The sequence below is a fragment of the Botryllus schlosseri genome, chromosome 10 (assembly GCF_051294905.1).
Source record: "Botryllus schlosseri isolate E-star chromosome 10, Bs_hap1, whole genome shotgun sequence".
NCBI lineage: Eukaryota > Metazoa > Chordata > Ascidiacea > Stolidobranchia > Styelidae > Botryllus > Botryllus schlosseri.
Genome location: NC_137245.1, coordinates 11,718,762 through 11,736,906, shown reverse-complemented (window position 1 = coordinate 11,736,906; position 18,145 = coordinate 11,718,762). Strand labels below are relative to the sequence as shown.

At 43.3% G+C, this 18,145-nt stretch overlaps 1 long non-coding RNA gene across 1 annotated transcript in view; it reads right to left on the bottom strand.

Moving 5' to 3' along the window:
* LOC145448503 (uncharacterized) overlaps nucleotides 1-18,145 on the bottom strand; it is a 224,735-nt gene that overhangs the window by 155,558 nt on the left and 51,032 nt on the right. The window lies entirely within an intron of this gene.

Sequence of the window (18,145 nt, the reverse complement as noted above, 5' to 3'; positions counted from 1 at the left end):
CCTTTCGCGGGCCGGATCCGATTTGAAAGATATACAATTGCGGTCAACACAAAATGAGTAATGACAACGCAAATACTTGCACTTTTCGAAAAATATATTCAGTTGCCATGATCAATCCAAATTCGACACTCTCATGAATCAACTTCAAAGTGCAGATGAAATATTATTGCTTTAAAGGTCGTAACTAGAATTCTAAGTATATAGTCAGAAAGCATATAGCCATTTCAGTAAGTATTGAAACCTTCTTTGAGTACTACGAATAGGTAGAAATACTTCTTTATTGACCATCTCTGAAACGGACATGGTCTTTGGTCATTAGTACCTGACCCTCGAGATTTCTCAACTGAATCTTCTTGTGGCGAGATAGCGTAGTGATATAATCCACAGCTGCGACACCAATGGGTTGCGGGTTCGAGTCCGACTCCACAATTCCTATAAGTCTTGGAGGTTGGCATCTAGGCTCCTCCTCGTCATCTCATCCGTGTAAGCCAGTGGTTCTCAACCTTTTCCCCTTCACGTACCATTTCGAGGTTTTATGCAGTGCTCGCGTACCACTTACATAAGTTACGCGAGCCGAAGGCGGTCAAAACATGTTAAACTGTCGATTATAAGGCGTCGTATATGATTTCCGTAGTGGATCCATTCGGAATTATTGTGGTCAAATATATTGAAACGTAATTTGGTTTGGTAAGAATCCCAATGCTTTACGACTAGATCTCTTCCCCGTAGGCAGTCATTGATGGAATTGCCCCAACTCACGACGACGACGGCTTCAAATCACACATTGAGTATAATAAACAAATTTAGTTACGTCCGTCGGCAGTGGCGGCTCGTGACAATATCGGGTGGTGGGGCAAGGGCTGCAAGCGACTTTTTATCAAGATGACGTCACAATGGCGTTTTCCAATGTAAACAAGTAACTTAAGACTTGAAGTGTGGTAACTGTGTAAACGGCGTACGGAACAATGATTCAACACGGTTCATGTTCGCACTGGACCTGACTAATTATCTGCAGAAATGGAAATGACTATAACTCGAGAGATAGCGTAAGCCAAATTGGAAAGGTCAACGAGTTCGGACAGATTCGCAATTGTTATCTCATAGATTGGGCCTGTCATATTGAAATCAAAACATTCTAAAGAACTAAGAAAAGCAGCCTCGGAAATTCGGTCTCGGTGCAGCAAAGGAGATTTTGGCCTTGAAACTGGAGACTGTAACACGACACATACGGCTTTATTACTGTCTATAGGTCTGCTGCGAAATCGTCTTTGGAAAATATATAACCGAATAAATACGTGGATGAAAGCCTTAAACTTAGTACACTGTTACATGACATCATCGAGAAGTGGCCTCATGGCCCTTTTCGGTATGGTACACTGTCAAAATTAATGCGAACAGACCAACACCGAATTTTGCGTAAAGTTTACTGAGGAATAGGCTGATCAAGCTGTTAGCCGCCATCGAAAACGAAATAGCAATCGCGCTTGACAGGGGGTTGTAAGCAAATGGCTTGAAGGCCACAATTTCACGGTGAAATTGACATTGGAGAATACAATATCAAAGTAAATATTTGAATGCAAACTGAGAATGATATCATCATCTCAGTTAACGTTACCGCAGATACACCGGCTTTTGCGTGAAATCCGCAATGCGTTGTAGGGCTAAAGTGTCAGATTGGAGCACATCTCTACCATACTCGACCATGATAACGAAATTACTGCCCTAATCATTGAGTGTCAACCTTGAGACTTGGCACAGCGTTCGATGCTAAAATCAAGACATACCGTGCAAAAGCTTATGACGGAATTAGGTAAGGAGCATCGTTAAAATCAATAGAGACCAAAACCATCTTTGCGTATAATCTGTTAGCGATAAATGACGAGTCAGCTCTCACTCGAATTAGGAAACGAAATTACCACTAACACAGTTCAGCGACAAACTTAAAACTTGACACATCGTTCTATACTAACATTAAGACTTACCGTGCCTAATGTCATAACCGATCTCAGTATTGAACATCGTCAAAATCAATGGATACCAATACCGACTTTTGAGTAAAATATGTTTGCGATACATGACGGATCAGCACACACTCAACTTCGGAAACGGAATTACTACCCTAAACTTTAAGTAGAAACCCTGAAACTTGGGGCAGTGTTAAATACCACAATCACGACATGACATACCAAGTTTCAAGAGTTTCCATGGTGTGAAACACCATCAAAATCGATCTATACCAGCAAAGGTCGACTAAACGCATATGACGGTAACCGAGTTCAGCTGTAGATACGATTGTTACATCACACCGTAGGGGCACAGAGCTATTGTGCCCCGGTTGCTCGATAATTTTATGAGTAGGAGAGAGTAAATCACCGTTTCTTTATTGTGCGCGTCTTTGAGAGAATAGACAGTGAAAGCTTGTTATGAGCGCTATCGGGGCATGCCCCGGCTAGGCATTCGCAAAGCGAAAACACAGAGGAGAATTCGATTTTCGCAGAGACTTCGCTATATATGGACATTTACAAGCGAAAGGACAAGAAGAATACGATTTTCGCTATGATTTCGTTATATATAGATTGGTGTGCGTCTATAAATGGTAAAGAATTGTTATTGAACAGAATTTTAGGAGGGGCAATGCCCCAGTTGCCCAATAGGACGAGCCGCCACTGTCCGTCGGTCATTCTAGAGAAGGTTTCCTAAAGCCCAATAGGTACGAACGCTAAAAGGATGAGACACAATAACCTTACCCATAGTAGAATGCGTACCAGTAACCGATAGGTAATATCGCACTGCTCATGCTATCAAAGTTTGTATATCATGATCGCCATACGCCCTGTTTTGGAATGCCAACGAGGGATATGTGGCCACTGTTCAGTGTTCATCGACTCTTCCGACTTACAAACACACTCAACGTTCGTGACACAAGTTGGCGCTTTAGAGTCGGATTAAGCGTTCTCATTTTTATTCAAAGTATTTTATCCGTCAATGATTCATGGGAAAGATATCATGAAATAAGGAATAAATTCAAGTCACCTCGACAGTGCAAAACCCGAAATGGGCCTGTTTGTGATGCTACCCATTACTGGCCTGCAGTGGTTCAGCACGTGGGGCAGGTTCTCAATAAGCTGTTTGCACTTGCAGAAGATCACACTTGGCTCCACACGCTTTCTAACCGACCCCGGAGTGGCAAAAGATTCAGCCGAGCCTTGAGCATCCAGCTGCGCTCGACTGCCGTCAACACGTTGGAAGACCGGAGGGAGGAAGCGATTGGAGGAATCGTACCGGCTGTGGTACTCCACAGTTTTACCCTGGTAACGTAACTCAATCCGTCGTGTCTCCAAACGCTGATTTATGAAGGAATTTGGTAAGGTGAGCCAAATCTTGATAGCAGTCGGCACCCAGTGCCAGCTGGTAGAGGCCATCTTCGGTCGCGAACCAGCGCGCACCGAGGCGCCTAGCGACAGGTCGGGCCTCGGTCCAAAGCCCGTAGGCGTCTGTTAGACTCGCGCAGTCGACTATCAGGGTATCCGACGTCTCTGGGATTCGGCAAGTTCTCCGCACGACTAACGCTAATCTTCCACGCGCAACCGCCCGCACAAAAAGGGTCAGTGGAATTGGCTATCTTGACGATCTGGTAAAGCCTCAGCACGTCCACTTCGCAGCAGAGGCTGGGGATTCCCAGACCGCCAGCCGTCAGCCCAGAATGGAAGAAGGGCTGACAGGCTCTGTTGGGGATGCGCGCATCCAGACGACGCAGATCGCTCCGGGAACCGTGGAATAACGAACCTCTTCAGTGCGAGCAGCTTCTGAAATGAGGTGAGGTGCGACAGAAAAAGCCTGTCGCAAATAGGCCTCTAGAGCTTTTACGGCCTCCCCACCTTTCTCGGTTGCCTGGTAGGCTACCCATGTTTTGCCCAGGTATCGCCAGAAAGAGTCACGGTCGAGGACTCGAAAGTCGCCACCGTCAAGGCAGAACGAGGCCGAGTCCACGACCGATCGACTTCCCTTGAACCCCAAGACAAAGAACGCGACACTTGGCGGATTTCAATTTCATACCAGTCCACCGAGAAAATTCATCGCCCAGATCTAATTGTGCTTGAAGCTGGTCGCGAGACAAGGCACACATACTGGTTCCATCTGCATAACCCTGAACTCTGACAGTGACGCCCTCCGCCGCGGAAAACCGATAACCGCTGCTCCGAAGCCCTGCAACACCACGCAGGAGAACCTCCATGACCAGGTCGAAGGTGATGACCGACAAAGGGCATCCTTGACTTGGCGGATGCCCTTCCCCGCGGAATGGGGTCGGTAGGACCAGAACAGGTCGCGACCGAGAACACGTTGGACGTGTAAATGTCGGCCATCACCTCCACCAGATACTCCGGGGCGTCAAAGTGCGTCAGGACCTCGATCACCGAGCCATGCCGAACGGTACCAAAAGCATTGCGGATGTCAAGCCAAGCAAGATAGATATCTCGCCGGGGCGACTTTGCATTATCAAGCAAGGACTCAAGCATGAGACTCGAATACACTCGAAGACCCCCTCTCGCGGAACAACCCCATTTTGCACAATGGAGACAACATCTCCATCGGATGCCCAGCTCTGAAGACGGCGAGCGATTACGGACGCGTAGATCTTGTACTGCGTCCTGGATAGCGCAATGGGTCCCTAAATGCCAACGTCATGCATGTCACCATCGCGGTCCTTTGGAATTAGGATTACCCGCGACGAGCGTAACTCAAATGGAATTCGACGGCAACGACTAAAGATTTCGAAAAGCCGGAGAGCATTTCCCCCTTGGGGTCCAAGCGTTTCCAAAATCCATGGGTGAGACCGTCGGAGCCTGGCGAACTACTTGTGTTTAAGGTTGCAAGCAATCCCACTAACTTTAGGGAAGTAATCGAATCGCCGTCAACAGCAGAAGTCAGGTCGCTCTGGTACTTGTGCTGAGTCATCCACGGAGGACAAGCAGCGTCATTATTGGAACCTGCGGCGGCAGCGTCAGCACGAAATTTCCGCTCGATGACGTCAGCAGGAATTTCGCACCGTTTACTGCCAGAATCATCCTCGATGATCTGTCTGACCGGTTCCTTCTGATTGCACCAGAAGGCAGACCGTAGGTGTTCGGCTGCCCAGAGCTCCAGTTGATGATCCAGGCGCCCGAAGGCCTCAACTGTGTGAGGGACTCTGGGCACCAAACTCGCCAACTTCGAGCGCGGCTCGCGCAGATCAACTTGTGCTCGAGGTGGGACCGGTTTGGGAGAAGTCATATCGACATTTAATTCGTCGCGTGCGTTCTCTGAAGGAGGCAATCTCGTCGGTTTTTCACAGCGATCGACCGCTCCGGTAACTTCGGAACGTCCGACAGCTCATTTAGTCGTTACAGAGCGAGTTTCACCAGCTCCAAGAAGCTGTTTATGGAAATATCAGGTATTCTAGAACCCCGGGTTTCCACACATGTAAAAATGGGCCAGTTGTTACAATGTTTGCAATCTTTGCAATAACAATGAAGAAGGTAGTGTGGTGTGACGATTTGTTGGAAACCCATTTTTAAACGAGTAATTAAGCATGCTCGTGGCTGCAGTAATTGTTATGGAAATAAATACGTCTCAACTAAAAGTCTATTTGAAAGTACAAGTAACTAACGAAATGTTAACATGGGACATTTGGGGGTCCTCATAGGACCATTCACATTCTCTTGGGATAAGAAACAGTCGCACAAAGAGACAGATTAGGAGAGAGAGAGAGAGAGAGCCATCGCGGAACCCCTAATGTTTCGTTGAAATCCACGATACTCATCTAACTATATTTCCAATACCGTACTATTGATTACTGGTGGACATAAAGCCCTGTGCAGTGTGCATCAACATAGTGCTAAAAGAACAAAACTATTTAAACATAATTTTCACACAAAACGAAAACATTAAAATGAACATTCATCACAAATCAGTGTGACTTCTGCTGTTCTCTTTCAAATACCAGTACTGAAATGCGAGGATTAACCTTGAAAAGTGCCATCGTATTGGTCGGTCCAAAAGCCTCAGCGTGATACCGATTGCTTAGCCAAAAATGAGTGTATATTGTAGACAGAATTTTCATTTCAAGGACGGGGTTTCTATTCCAATCACAAGTCTCCCCACGCGTACCCCACTGCACACGACGTACCACCACAAAATAATCATTTTCTACTATTGATAGGGTTTAATTACCTGCAACCAACGATGGCCAATACGTTCGTATCATAATATCAAATCATATGTATGGGTTGAGTGTGTTTCTTGACCTCCGCGGAGCCCTGAGTCTGGCTCACGGAACCCCTTGAGTTCCATGTAACACCGATCAAGAACCTCTGTTTTATCTTTTTCGGACTCATACTGTACTATTGGTTGGGTATGCTCTGACGGTGTTTATGTCTTATAATATTTCGCCGTATTATCATTATCCATCTGATATTCTAGGCTCATGCACAGCATAGGCTACATGTTATGCGGAGCACTATCATTGTTTGGTGTTGCGTTTTGGGGTTGCTTTTTATCGATTCACGAACTAGACGCACTGTTTATAATGAAACCAGACGCCAAACAACCGCGGTTTGACGGCACAGTATGTTAATTTTAACCCGTCGCTCTTGGGTAACTAATGGAAAATATACCAAACCGTCGAGACGTCATTGGAAATTAATGCAGATTTTATGAATTGTCTCCTAAGCTCGACCGCGCGTATATGCAAATCTACTACGCATGGAAACTATTTGAAAGTGGAAAGTCTATTTGGAAAGTCAATATGGAAAGTCTATTTCAGTGGTTCCCAACGTGGGCGATATCGCCCCCAGGGTGCGATTTGGCGGTCCAGGGGGGCGAAAATAGCGAAGGGGGCGATGGGGGGCGATGGCGCGGTAAAAAGGCTATATTGGAGTCTCGGATCGTAACTGCCGCACCCAAAACCCCCAATTGGGATGGGGGTTCGAGCTCGAAGGGGGCTCAAAGTATTTTCGTGAATTAACATAAATTATAGAGTATTATCTGGGAAATTTATGCAACTTTTCAAAATTTTTTCGCGCTGCGCGCGATTTATAGGTGTCTTACTTCTTACTTATTGGATACCCCTAATAATGAGCATGAGTTATGAGTTATAAAAATGGGTATCTCGGCATCAGCCATTACCACGCCATGACGCAGCAAGACATATGAAATTTCAGGCCATGAAATATGCGACTTCGAGAAGTGTGCAAGAACGAGAAAACCTTGGCGGAAAAAGACTGCCTTTGTACTGACCGATTTCGATATATAGACGATATACATATGTTTAATTGTCCGTAGGCGCCTTAATGGCTGACGCCAATTTTTCCTGTCCTGACAATCAGAACCCCACAAGACAAATGTCATCCCGCAGAGATAAATTAATTGCCAGTGCAGAGATACCAATTTGAAATCGTGTGCGTCTTTTAGTTTAGTACAGTGGTTCCCAACGTGGGTGATATCGCCCCCCAGGGGGCGATTTGGCGGTCTAGGGGGGAAAAATGACAAAGGGGCGATAGGAGGGCGAAAATGGACAACGGGGGTAACAGGGACGAAAATAGCGAAGAGGGCGATAGGGGGGCGATGGTCCGGCTTAATTGGAGCCAATTCGGAGAAATAACCTTTTTTTTAGTCAACCATCGAAAATTTAGGTGAAATTTAGGTGCAAAAGTGTAAAAGTTCGACATCGAGCCGAAAAGCTGCCCGTTTTTTTTTAGTCAACCAACCGGTCTTTACATGTTTCTATGCTCGTTATTCGGTTCTCAAAATTTGGGGGGCGATGATCGGTGTGGAGCTTGAAAAGGGGGCGATGAGCCGAAAAAGGTTGGGAACCACTGGTTTAGTACGTATGGGAGATTTGAATATCTTTTGACATAGTAGACATGCCACGAAATGCCATCCCGTAACGAAGTCATTAAACCCACGGGTCCGCCCGAATATGTTTAATTATTATTTAACGACCCTACATTTTCCAAGACACCTCACTCAACTCTATCGGTAAATCTGAATACATGAGCAGTGAGAGGATAAAAAAGTGACAGCAATATATATGCAATTCAATCATGAATGATAGAAATTTTTCGCGCTTAGCGTGCATTAAGCCGACTCACTAAAGAGTCCAACAATTTTTGCTGAGAATTAGCGGTGAAGAGGTATCGCGGGAGGGGGTCTGAGGGGCGAAGCCCCCCATAAGTTTGTTTTATCACCATATGCAGGGCTCAAGACCAACGTTTTGGGGGACTGACGAAGTGCTTTTACGGTCCTTTTAGAGTCAAATCGGAAAAATGACCTTTTTATCAGTCAAATCGACGGTGATCACAGTTTGTGTGCCCATTTTTTGGTTCCCAATATTTGGGGGGCGATGATCGGTGTGGATCTTGAAAAGGGGGCGATGAGTCGAAAAAGGTTGGGAACCACTGGTCTATTTGAAAGTACAAGTAACTAACAAAATGTGAACATGGGACATTTGGGGGTCCTCATAGGACCATTCACATTCTCTTGGGAAAAGAAACAGTCGCACAAAGTGACAGATTAAGAGAGAGAGAGAGAGCCATCGCGGAACCCCTACTGTTTCGTTGAAATCCACGATACTCATCTAACTATATTTCCAATACCGTACTATTGATTACTGGTGGACATAAAGCCCTGTGCAGTGTGCATCAACATAGTGCTAAAAGAACAAAACTGTTTAAACATAATTTTCACACAAAACGAAAACATTAAAATGATCATTCATTACAAATCAGTGTGACTTCTGTTGTTCTCTTTCAAATTCCAGTACTGAAATGCGAGGCTTAACCTTGAAAAGTGCCATCGTATTGGTCGGTCCAAAAGCAACAGCGTGATACCGATTGCTTAGCCAAAAATGAGTGTATAATGTAGACAGAATTTTCATTTCAAGGACGGGATTTCTATTTCAATCACAAGTCTTCCCTGCGTACCCCACTGCACACGACGTGCCACCACAAAATAATCATTTTCTACTATTGATAGGGTTAATTACCTGCAACCAACGATGGCCAATACGTTCGTATCATCATATCAAATCATATGTATGGGTTGAGTGTGTTTCTTGACCTCCGCGGAGCCCTGAGTCTGGCTCACGGAACCCCTTGAGTTCCATGTAACACCGATCAAGAACCTCTGTTTTATCTTTTTCGGACTCATACTGTACTATTGGTTGGGTATGCTCTGACGGTGTTTATGTCTTATAATATTTCGCCGTATTATCATTATCCATCTGATATTCTAGGCTCATGCACAGCATAGGCTACATATTATGCGGAGCACTATCATTGTTTGGTGTTGCGTTTTGGTGTTGCTTTTAATCGATTCACGAACTAGACGCACTGGTTATAATGAAACCAGACGCCAAACAACCGCGGTTTGACGGCACCGTATGTTAATTTTAACCCGTCGCTATTGGGTAACTAATGGAAAATTTACCAAACCGTCGAGACGTCATTGGAAATAATGCAGATTTTATGAATTGTCTCCTAAGCTCGACCGCACGCATATGCAAATCTACTACGCATGGAAACTCACTTCGAGTGTCACAAGCAAATAAAGCGCGTCTTGAAATCCTGAACAATTAACTGTGACATGAGGTTCATGGTAGTCCAACGATGTAGATTGTAGACCAGAGGTCTCAAACACGCGATAGAGCATCTTGTGCGGCCCGCGACGACATTTTAGATTTTTAATAATTTGACAATATATAAGTGTCACATATATCTTTTCACGTAATAAAGTGAAAATTCCCTCCTAAATTGCTCCGAAAGCCTTAAACTATTCATCAAACTTCACTATCACATCAATTGCAAACGTTACCATGCAGTGGTAGATTCACTATTTCGCCACATTTCCAATTCATGATGACAAAACCTGACCCTTATACGATTCGTGACTGAAATTTGTGAGTTGGACTTGGACGCAACCTTTCTTAGAATTACTCAGACTCGGGCTAACTCGATAGCAAAATGAAAATGACTCGAGTGAACTTGGAGTGACTCGAAATGCCGTGAATTTGTTAGAACCATGGACGCAACAAACTAATCGCGTATCAGGGGAATAGTAATCGATCAGAATGTCGCAGTTTGGTATTTTGCTAACTAAGCAAGTAGTTATGGCAACCATTGGCGATCTGTTAGTTACATGCTTGGTCGCTAAACCGTGTTATTACGGCCACTTAAAGGTACCGAGTACCGCAGTGGTACGCCCTAACGATGCAACAGCAATGGGCCGTTCGGCGTTCCGAAATTTCAATCACTAGGACACATTCATTAATATATCTATATTATATTTATATTTTTTCTGCTCCTATATTTGAAGAGATTCGGCCATGAGATTAATAGCCTACTTATCAGAAGTATTCCCGAGTAATGGATTGGAATTACAATGCTCAACTTAGAAATGTTTTGATATCAGATCATTCTCTATTATCAATCTGTTAAATTCAAAATATTCATAGTAGATGAAAAATTATAACCCGAGAACTTTTGTGATGGCATCATACATTTGTCCGCCCATATGGTGTCTATATCTTTTAATTAATATATATCAAGTACAACAAAAATTCTATTCAAATAGTTATAAATGTTATGATTCTTGGTCGTGCCAGGCCTAAATTGATACAAGAGTAAATCACATTTTGACGATGTGTGTTTACTGTCAGTCTGCTGGATTGGCTCACTTTCAATAGGACAATTAATTCGCGCCAAATAAGGCCTACTTGGAAAGACGTAGAATACCCCTATAAATGCTGCGGCCCGTGGCGTCGTCAAAACTGGAAAACTGGCCCGCGAGCACATTTGAGTTTGAGACGTCTGTTGTAGACCCAACCTTGTCAATTGATTTTATTTCGTATATAGAAGTTAGCTATCATTGAAATCGACTGTTGTTTTCGCTTATTGCAGCCACTAAGTTATTTGTCGATTAGGAAACTCTTTTCGGGCGGCTGTTAGAATCCGACTTTCGACTTTACGTACCAAACATAACAGAAAGCAAGAAAAAGGCGCCGGTAGGAATGCATTGTAGCCTGCCATTATAATTAGAGCATAAGTGATATATGTCAGCCTAAAAATATCGGCATAGGCCAGCTCAGGTCGATATTTGTTGCGTTTGTATTCGTGATGTTTCGACGTCTACTTGTCCAATTGTCCATTGGTCATATACACAAGGCTGATATTCTTATTACGATTCCTGAGTTGCCGACAAATAACATGGTCCACTTTCGTTCTGATCTTGACTATGATGATAAGGGTATCGGAGAGAGAGAGTTGAGATTTATTATCGCCTGCTCCGTTGAGATGCTTTGACGATAGGTGCGATACGACCTTGTCGACCTATAAGTAAGGTCATCTAGTGTGCACCACCATTTTTCTCCTCCATGCTATCCCTGGATGCTGAGCGCCCATCACTTTGGAAGTAATTCTAAAATCGATCTCGGTCGGACTCAAACCAGCAAGCCATCCAGTACGGACGGGTCATCATCGCCATAAGTCTGTACAGCCTGGTCAAAGATGTTTGTGTTTGTTTCAAACGGCTTCGCGAAACTTGTCCAACTGTCCATCATATTTGGTTTTGGAGATCCCACCGTTGACACCTGGGGTATGGGGTTGCACGGGATATGTAACTGTCCCAGTAGTCTATTCTAGTGATGGGTTTGCGAAGGTGTATATTTAAACGATGATCAAGTAGCCTACAGTTGTTGGGCGACAAATGCCGTAGTTAGCTATAACGACTCGTCACTAGCCAAGGCAGCCGGTCCGAGCCCGGGTTCTGCCGCCTAGTTTGGTGAATTCTAAAAGTTATTGTGAGTAACTCACACACCCCTGAGCCCTGTTCACTCACGGCATGGACGTAAGTATAAGCATGCATAGAGGTTAAAGAGCTAATTCACTCGAGACAAGATGACCGAACGCTTTTGCAATCATCAGCTCCGCAACGGTTTACAATGACAAATCACATCGCTGTGAGCTTTGAAGTGGTTTGATAACGGCACCGGCATACGATGAATACCATTCAGGCTCGATTGCAATCCCGAGCAAACCCGGCTAGGCTAAAGTATAAACGCAGAACCGCAACCGCAGGGCGGTCTAAACGCTCATAGTTACGATATTTTTCTGAGTATACTTGCGCTGGCACGAACACAAAAATCCCTCAAATAAATTGGGCTATATCAGCAGGATTAATCTATCAGGATTTGCAGGATTTATGCATGAACGCAGTGTATTATTGCTATATCGGAAATTCCCCGCGAAAGTCCGAGTTTATCCGCTCTCTCGAAATTGACCTATCATAATACCATTAAATGTTGTTGTTCTCGTGTTCATTAAATTTCGAGATCAATGGTCCCAGGTCGATATTATTAATCTGGTTCCGGAGCTGCCGACTTATACGGTGTCCCAATTCCACTGTAGATTTTTCTAAGACATGACTTACGCTACTTGGATATACAGAAGCGAATCGTTACACTACGCTGCTCGCCACCTCCAAACGATCAAATCAAGTGCCACGTCGGCAATTCCTGGAACGTTAGGTCACGAGCTTGTTTCTATAATGAACGCGGCAACAATTAGATCGCCCCTTTTCTTCCGTTTCATGTCAATTTCTTCAGAAGCTAGACGCTCCGTAATTGTGTAGCTTGTCTTATGAGGGTCGGCCCCGTGATTAAAAAAGAAAAGTATATTGAGCTAACTCACGTTAATTTAGTCTTTACCCAACCAAAGTACGATTTATTTCCAGCGCGCGTAAGCTTTCGATATTGGCGAACCAAGCAATCACTGTTGAACACAGTGTGTACCCAATAATAAGACATAAATTGTCTCTAAATAATTGACATGCTAATCTCGTGTGTGCAGATTGCTTTCGAAAGACGTTATCGTCACAGCATGTCTTATTCTGAAAAGAGGCTTGTCGAATATGAGAAGACTGATAAATTATTAATTCAGTCTGTGCTCCGATGTGCGTATAGGTTTCAAGTTGATTTATTCGGTATTTGCAGATTCGAGATGCAATTTCACACGGATTGGGCACATGTAATTTCAGAAAATTCCCTATTTGTCCACGATACTTTATGCATTCATACAAAGCTGACACCCGAAATGTCATTTACACCAGTGATTCACAGACCCAGGTCTGTGGCAAGTTTACCGTCGGTCCACCAAATATATTCGAAATTTATATCTCAATTCGAAAAAGCAAACAGTTGGACGCTTGTCCATTCATTGTACTCATTAGAAGAGAATTAAAATATCAAATTTTAAATAGATTTAGAAGTTTGGTCGTTTCGTTCGGTTGTTCGTTGTGGCATCCTCCTGTATCCTATCTGTTTATTACATCGCATCGTGTGTGGCGAGATAGCGTAGTGGTATAATCCACTGCTGCAACACCAATGGATTGAGGGTTCGAGTCCGACCGAGGACGACTGCAGAATTCCTACAGTGTTGGCGGTTTATCTAGGCTTTTCCCCGCCATCTCATAAGTGAAAGCGGTGGCCTATAAAATCAAAGAAGTGGGCCGTGCTACGGATAAAATTGTAGAGAATCGGGCTGGTGTAAATGACCATAGCAGTCGACAACACCATGAATAACACAAACAACATCGCATTGTGCTTGGTTTATCGCATTGTACATTGTGTGTGTGTTGATCGAACAAAAATATAATGTGACTATTTGATGACCTTTTTTAGTCGTTACCCACTGTTTGTTGTCCACGGGAACGCGCAGTGAGTTGGTGAGTGCGCGCATACTCGTGAAAAATTGGAGGGAACGACAATATGCCCTGATCATGAAAATGTGCCGACACAAATTGGGTTCTCTGCAAAGCTCTTCTCGGATAATACTCAGGCTCGGTAAAGGGGGAAAAACTACCGGTACAGATTTGGGTCGCGGTCTAAAAGTTTTAGAACCACTGTAATAGAGCGTCCGTGATATAATTTGGGGTTATACGTCACGATGGTGCAAATGTTGTACGAAACTGTTTAGAACTGGCCTACAACTCGTTTCCGACGAGTTCTATGTCTAAGCTACTGAGCCTTTTAAGCTAAGCCCTTAAATTCCGACAGAGCAATTAAGCGACATGCACTTGGCATTATGGTAGAGGCAAGATAAAACAGCAAAGTCGACATACCAAACAATCACGATCAAGTTAGCTGTTTTTGTGACAGCCCACCCATTAGGGGTGTATGTGTAATGATTATTAGTTGCTATTGCGTTGCTACTGTTATTTCTAGGGCCGCCAAGTGTCTAGCAACGAATACGTGAAATGGACACTTGGTGGACACATGACAATGCATGCCTCCTTCTAGTCTGAACTGGCTGCCATGAGGACACGGAAGTAAAACTGTTTAAAAACTATTGTTCATCACTTTACGTCGATTATTTTAGGAGGTCTTCCACGTTTTTAACAGCACGTCGCGAGCTTGCGGAAACTTCAATAGAACCACTTATAAATATCTATGTAATAATGGCAACATTAAATGAAGTTTCCAATATTACATTTGAGTTGCATACGTTTAAGGTAATTAAATTTAGCGTTAATTTTGATTATTGCATGTTCATTGTTCACCCGTCCGCAACCTTTCTTTGGCCGGTCCGAACCATTGATTTTCATCACCTTGCGAAATCGAGCTAATAAATCAGGCTGTACAATATAAAATAAATAATCAAATAAAACTAACAGAGAGATCATGGATGCATTGATCATTCCTGGATAATGCAATCAGCATATTCATCTAATGGTAAATCCGACATTGGAAAACACCATTTCAATACATAATATAAGCCAATTAGTCAAATTGTGATTATGCGGAATCGATAATTGCGTGATTTATTTTATATTCCTTAGGCAAATGTGTATTCTCTGATGCCGAAAGAGTGAGTTAAGACATCTGTAGTATTGGTTGCCAGTGAACTCGGCACCTGGTGAACTTGGCACCTTTAACTCGGCACCTGGTGAAATCGGCGCTTATATTGTGACGCAACAATGCCGTCTGTCGGTGTTGGTCTACACTCTACTCGGTGCATGTATTGCTAATTTGACGGATAGAGGGAATAATTGATATATGCGATGGACATGGACAATTGGACGTATGCGTTGAGATTGAAGTGGGGCCGCTACTGGTAGTCGATCTTTACAACCAGGTAAGTCGAATAGTGCTAATTAATTCGATGCGAGCTATCAGATTTTAACTAAATTTTGTTTGCAGGAAGCTAGGTGCCGTTGAGATTGAAGTGGGGCGGCTACCGGTAGCCGATCTTAACAACCAGGTAAGTCGAATAGTGCTAATTAATTCGATATGAGTGATCAGATTTCAACTAAATTTTGCTTGCAGGAAGATGCCATTGAGATTGAAGTGGGGCCGCTACCGGTAGCCGATCTTAACAACCAGGTAAGTTAAATAGTCCTAATTAATTCGATATGAGTGATCAGATTTTAACTTATAATTTCGTTTGCAGGAAGATGATCTCATTGAGTCGTCGTTATCCGATGTGTCCGCTGCTCAGGTCAACTCTGAAATGTCATGCTCGGACGAGTCAACTAATAAAATATTGGAGGGTGTATCGCAAAGAGGATGAGCTATGCTGTTTGACGACTAAGGTCGATCGTTCTTACACCAGGAAGATGAAAAAAACATGCCTCAATTCTTTGGAGATGCAAGAATCGTGCAAAATATATATATATTTTATTTATTAGTTGATTAGTAATTGATAAGTTCAACTGTTAGGTTTATTAGAGATTTTATAAGTTCAATAGACAACACAACAATACTGATTTTGTATTAGCTGATTACTTATAGGAAGGTGTGATTTTGTCACAGGTAGCTGGTCAGGAGCAGGTTGAAGGGTGACATTAGGGAAACATCCTGCTAATAAAATATAGTTGAAGGACGATATTTAATTTATAAGGAGCAAGGTGAAGGGTGACATTAGGGAAACATCCTTCTAACAAAATATAGTTAAATTATAATAACCGTTTCTTTGAAGGCAAAAACTGATTATTTTGGCCTTCATAAGTTTCGATGTGTTCATGGGAAACATTTATTGGTGTCATGGGGAACATTGTATTGTCATAAACTTGAAACAATAGAGATCGCACAGCATCTACGGTAAAACGAAGTGCCGAGTTCATCAAGTGCCGAGTTCACCAAGTGCCGAGTTCAAGGTGCCGAGTTGAAGGTGCCGAGTTCACCAGGTGCCGAGTTCACTGGCAACCGTAGTATTTCGTCGACCGTTAACGCGTAACGAATCATCTCGAAACAAATCATTCTCGGGACCTTGTCTATTTTGGACAATATTTTACCACGTTTCCAGAATTACGTGACACGTGCGTTTGCATGCTAAATGTCGATTTTTCTTCCAGGTGTAAAGATCGTGACTTGTGAAGCTGGGAGTTGGAAATATTAAAATTAAAGGTGATGGTTTATTTGTTGGTCGTATTCGTGGTGTTTGTCGACTACTATGGTCATTTACACCAGGCCAGTTTTCTTTATTTAATTCAGTAGCTGCCGACTTGTAGCATGGCCCAATTGTAGGCTTTTATAAGACATCGCTTAAACATATGAGGTGGTGAGGAGTAGCCTAGATATATACACCCAACACTTGGCAGGAATTATGGAGACGACCTCGGTCGTACTCCAACCTGCAACCCATTGGAATTGCGGCATTTGATTATACCACTACGCTCTCTCGGCACTTGAAGGTAGTGGTGCTGAGCTAATGGGAAAGTGTGAAATATACTGCATCTTTTTGGCACCTTACAAGTAGATATATGGGATCATTCACGATGATAACAACTGGTGCATGTGTGGCGAGATGCATGGCGTAGTGGTATCACAGCTGCAACACCGATGGGTTGCTGGTTCGGGTCCGACTGAGATCGACTCCAGAATTTCTACCTAAGTGCGGTAGGTTTATCTAGGCTCCTCCTCGCCATATCATCAGTGTAAGCGGTGTCTTAAAAAGCCTAGAAGTGGGCCGTGCTACGAGTCGGCAGCTGCTTCGCCTAGGCCAGGTAGAATTCTGATACCGAAGACAACTCCAAGTCGTTTCGACACATCTTTCATTGTATCGCAGCCTTGTGGTGCATTGAAATGATGAAATTTGATGCAATAATTTGAATTGAATTGAACAATGTACAATGCGATGCAACGAATAGATAGTAGGATGTCGAAATGACCACGTGTGTGCATAAGTCCATTTTCGTATTGCGCTCGTGTTGCGTATTGGAGTCTCGCGCAATTGTCGCTAACGATTCTCGGAATTTTTTCGCCGCCATCGCGTTTACATAATACCGCAAAGGGTGATCTCTCGCATATATAAAGGGGCGCGTGATTTTGACGTGGTACTACATCCCTCATGAGCTGGAGGCGGGGATTCCGAATGGTAGCAAATATTTCTGGACGTTACCTTGATTCGGAACACGATGAGATATCATTTCAACATCAGATTTCGTGAATAACATCCCCAAAAGCAGAAGTATTGCGGGTAATCTGGTGCCGAAATTTAGAAGCGCATATTTATCAGCGGTACATTGGCAATATTAGTGACAAGTGCTGTATCAATAGGAAATAATAACAGGAAAATACAACAATTTAAAGTAGAAAAAGATTGATGGTTGGAAAATTGCAAGTATATTTTCGTGCGACCAACACCAATATGGTTGAGTTCCTGATTTATAGTGAAGTAGTCCTGACTGAATATCCTATGTTATGAATATAAAATGCCATCATTAGTTTTATTATTTTCGTTAAATATGCAGGTATTCTAACGATACCAGAAAGAGGTAGGTAAAATAAACAACAAGTACGGGACTCGTGGTGGAATTCCCCTTATCCGCTTTTCCCCTTTTCTCTGCGGCAATAAATTATTCTCACATCACCTGCAAAAACCAAGGTGGGTGTCAGATTCCATAGACTGCTCCTTGTCGCTTCGACACCTTCCTGTCTTTTCATTGTATCGCATTTTTTTGTGGTGTATTGAACTGATAAAATTGCTAATAAACCAATGATGATGAAATGTGGCTTATATGTTTACGCGGTCATTAGTGTCTCTACAGTATATAGTAACAACTTCCTCACGTTTAGCGACATCCCGTATGCTTCGCAATCACACAATTTTTCAAG